This window comes from Schistocerca piceifrons, chromosome 3 (assembly GCF_021461385.2).
Source record: "Schistocerca piceifrons isolate TAMUIC-IGC-003096 chromosome 3, iqSchPice1.1, whole genome shotgun sequence".
NCBI lineage: Eukaryota > Metazoa > Arthropoda > Insecta > Orthoptera > Acrididae > Schistocerca > Schistocerca piceifrons.
The window spans coordinates 573,566,775-573,571,421 of NC_060140.1; the positions used below are offsets into that span (position 1 = coordinate 573,566,775).

A 4,647-nucleotide genomic window follows, 5' to 3' on the forward strand; every position below is an offset into this window, starting at 1 on the left:
GTCCACCGTTTTCTGCCACAAGCAATCGAGAAACGAAATGTTCCACAACAGATCGGGGTGTCTGGGTGGTCATGTTCAGAATGTGTTGCGCAACGCGTGCCTTCAATGCAGCTACGTTCGTAACTGGAGCACTGAACACATCTTTCAGATAACCCCGCCGCCAGAAGTCACATGGATTACGATCAGGTGATCTGGACGGCCAGGTCGCAAGGAAATGACAGCTAATAATTCTAGCATTTCCAAAATGCTTCTGAGCAGCTGCTTCACTGGTTGCGCAATGTGCGAAACAGTGCCATCTTGTACTAAAATGATCCTACCCACACATCGACCGTGTAGAAAGGTTGGAATGACGTTGGTGTGCAAATGACTCCCATACGTTTCCCAGTGAGGTACAGATAACAGGACCCGCAGGACTTGTTGTTGTTGTTGTGGCCTTCAGTCCTGGGACTGGTTTATTGCAGCTCTCCCTGCTACTCTATCCTGTGCAAGCTGCTTCATCTCCCAGTACCTACTTCAACCTACATCCTTCTGAATCTGCTTAGTGTATTCATCTCTTGGTCTCCCTCTACGTTACCAATATTATTGCGGGCAGCTGAACATTACACCAAGAGTGCCATCTAGTGGCCGCAAATACAAACAGGCTACTTAACTTTCAGAATATAGACAGACGAATATTATGATGAACATTATTTAGTACAGAGTGTAAAAGGCGATATTTTATCTGACAGCAGCAGATATGGTAACATTTTGTCTACATAACAGCTTAGAAGTACAGTTTGAAGGCTGAAAACGCCATTATAGATTTACAAAGGGACCTGGATGACTCAGCGTGTAGAAAAACGATATAACATGAAATGCAGCCATTATCACCCATTTAATAAACAAAAAATTGTGAGTCGACTTATATACAAAAAACATTTCGGTAACTGCACGAGGGAACACGAAGTCAAATATCAAGTAACGGCATTATACCGTTGAAGAAGCTTTTATTACGTAATTGTAGCTGCTCCATAAGAATGAGGTCATCATTTCGAGAATCTCTAATTTACACCCTTTCTTCTGGGTGAGCAAAATGTTGATTTCTTGAACAACTTTAGGCACGTGACCTGTAATCAGAAGGTGATCGGCAAAAACCGAATTTTGGATGCTAGTGCCATTTTTTCTTAAAATATGTTCCTTGTATCTGACTGTAAAGGCACGTCCTGTTTGTTTTATGTAGTAAGAAGAGCAGGTGTCGCAGAAAATCTTACAGACACCAGAGTTTTCCAAAGAGGAACGAGCCAATTTTAAATTATGAATAATTTTTTTCAAACTATTATTGGTTTCTTTTATATATCAGGTTCATGATGATGTTGCCACAATTTCCTTAATGGTCATAGTTATTGTGATATTTACATGGAAGTAAGACAGTGCGTGAAATTAAAAAAAAAAGGTTGCGGTGAGAAATAAGCTTCGCAGTGATTTTGCGTTTGGTGCATATTAGATAATTGTTGGTGCGTACGAAATTTAGCTAACATATTGAATTTTTCTTTAGATTTGGGCGTAGGTATCTGTCATCCATCGAGAAAACTGATCTGATGTAGCACACTCATTTGCGATCGCTCTGCGCCAACGATAAAGCCAGAGTAAAATATGCACAGCATTCCTCATATTTCATAAACGGTTTGAGATATAGAAATGAGATATTTTCAAATGCTAGTACGAAAAGAGGACAGTATTTTTCAATTATTAGGTAAAACTTCATTATTTACTGTGTTATTCCACTAACTATAGTCTTTTTCGATGAAAGAATGTAATGTTCAAGGACCATCGATAGCTGGTGAAACAAGAAATGCTGTGGGTTTTGCAACAACATAAATGAGGAGACTAAACGCTTACTTTGTACCGAGGCTGTGATTTTTCATAAGCTACTGACATTAATTTTCCTCAGTTTCACACTTAATAAACCACTGTTTCAGAATTATCTTGCAATTGGGGCTGCACAACATTTTAGTGAAGTGACACTGTGTGAACACAGCCATGTGTTTGCTAAAAAAGCAAATTTTGACTTGGCAAGAGAAGAAATGTAAGTTTTACTCGAATTTCGCGCTTGATGATGATTCTCTGAAAGTTACAAATGTATAAAAATCCAGGTGAAAATAAATCGGTGCGTTTTCAGCAGAATTCTTTTTCGATATTAATAAAAGCAGAGAAGACAGATCTTTCTGAATGGTCACCATGCAAGTGTAGGCGTGGAGGAGCTCCACTTATATTTACAAAAAGTTAGAGTGGCTTTAGTTTAGAACGACACTTCCCCTCCAGCGCTGGCCGTTTCCCCTGCACCCCCCCCCCCCCTGACCGCCGCACCTCCGCTCTCCCCATGATTGCCTAGCCGACTGTGAATTTCTGACCATGTTATTCTGTGCAGACTCTACCTTTGCAGAGTGGAGTGGTACTGGTTTATGTACGTGCAGATTTTCCGTTGCTCGTATTCTGTGTTTTCACAAGTCCTTCGAGAGTAAAATGGGCTTTGTCTGTCCACAGAATGTTGCACGGCCATTCATTGCCCACTTCCACGCGAGCAAGAAATTCCAGAGCGAACTTTTGTCTTGGGGGCAGGTCAGCAGGAAGCACTTCCTGAACATCGGCAGAATAGCCCATTCGCACTATTCATCTGTGTCCTCGGTGACTCAGGTGGATAGAGCGTCTGCCATGTAAGCAGGAGATCCCGGGTTCGAGTCCCGGTCGGGGCACACATTTTCAGCTGTCCACATCGAGGTATCTCAACAACACCTGTCGGCAGCTGAGGGTTTCAGTTAGTCATCATTTATTTCAGAGAAAAGCTGCACGGTAATCAACAGTATTCTGTTCTTTCGAGAACGGTTACTGTCTTCATATATATAGTTAAAGGTTACCCAGCCATTGACCTTCGTCTGTGCGAACGCGCACAGGTTGCCCAAACTCTTATGGGAATCGCCAAAGCGTGCGCGAGTAATGAGTGAATGGGCAAATGTCTATAAGGTACATTACATATGTAGAATTGTGGACAGTTGGGAATGTGAGTCTCGCGAGAAGCGTGCAAGGGATAAGTCCCTGCAGCGCGGTTTTCATCCGTGTCCTCGGTGGCTCAGATGGATAGAGCGTCTGCCATGTAAGCAGGAGATCCCGGGTTCGAGTCCCGGTCGGGGCACACATTTTCAGCTGTCCACATCGAGGTATGTCAACAACACCTGTCGGCAGCTGAGGGTTTCACTTAGTCATCATTTATTCCAGGAAAAAGTTTCACGATCATCAACAGTATTCTGTTATTTCGAGAACGGTTACTGTCTTCATACGGTTTGTAAATCACTTGATTGCTTGGATCCATACTTCTGAACTAGCATAAACTGGAATACTACAGATTGCCAATGCTTTGTGTTCGATCATTACTATTACTAATACTACTACTACTACTACTATTAGTTCTGCTGCTGCTGTTAATATTATTAATAAGAATAGTAAAATAATAATAATAATACAGTGTAGGCCCTATAGCAGTGTAGTAAACATTAAGTAGTTACTGTTGACTTTTGCTGTCAATTAGTTCATTTGCAAAGTTAATAATGAAGCAATTTCTGGTTTATTGTGGGAAGTACCTACAACACAATCATTTTCAGGAGATATTTAATTATATATGGTGTATATATATGTCGATTCTACTGTCATGGATGCGTGATATGAAGTACTTGTGTAGTGAGAGGGCTATGTGAGGATCATGTTGTTCATGCATTCGTTTCACAAGTTGTAACTTCCACCAGATTGTGTCATGTGTTAATGCTAGTATTTAAAAAAAGTAATTGTTGAAATCGTATGTAAGCAGTATTAAAGCGTTCTGAAATAGTCATAATAGTAACTATCTTCTCAAAATAATTTAGTTTCATGACCCAAATACAATAAACCTTTTTGTTTATTATTATGAACTTAATACTATATTAACTTATTTCGAATGCTAGTTTTGCCTGTAAAATATTGCACTACTAATGGAAACAAATATTCATTTATAAACAGTAAAATAAGTTGTCTCTGGTTAGGTCGTCTATCGCATTTCGAACAGCAAGTGACTCCAATATTTCTGTAACTAGACCTTCCATTTTGGTTCTAGCCCAACAAATACACAAAGGCGCTCTTGAATCAAGGTTAAAAATGATATTCAGTTTTAAAATGCAATCCATCCTGTTGTAGGAAAAATTATGTTTTCCATGCTGATATGTTACGGTTAATTCAGTTGGGTCAATATTTTCTTGAGCACCAAAAGGTGAACTTCTAGATGTGGAAGTGGAAACAGAGTTCATAAATTTCTCAAAACAGCCCAGAATTTTTAAAAAATATTTCTGAGTTAGAATTATGATATTTTGTTTCCAGATAGTCATTAACCTAAAACTAAACCATTCACCGCACCCACCACCAACCACGAATCCAGCCAGTCATCATAAGCATAACAAAATATACACAGATACACAATATACATGCACGCACAAGAGGTTTTACCACTAATTTGTCTTGCTATAGAAATTCTAGCCGATGCAACTGTAAATGTACCACATAATTTCCATTTCCCATGTGGTGGATTACTAGCTTTCGATTTACCATTGAATTTAATACTTCCGCAATCGTTTTGTCTTCTGTAAC

At 39.7% G+C, this 4,647-nt stretch overlaps 1 non-coding gene across 1 annotated transcript; it reads left to right on the forward strand.

Annotated features, from left to right (window-relative positions):
• Positions 1-3,095: 3,095 nt before the first annotated feature.
• Trnat-ugu lies at positions 3,096-3,169 on the forward strand. The gene has a single exon. It is a non-coding gene; the product is annotated as a tRNA-Thr (tRNA).
• Positions 3,170-4,647: the final 1,478 nt, after the last annotated feature.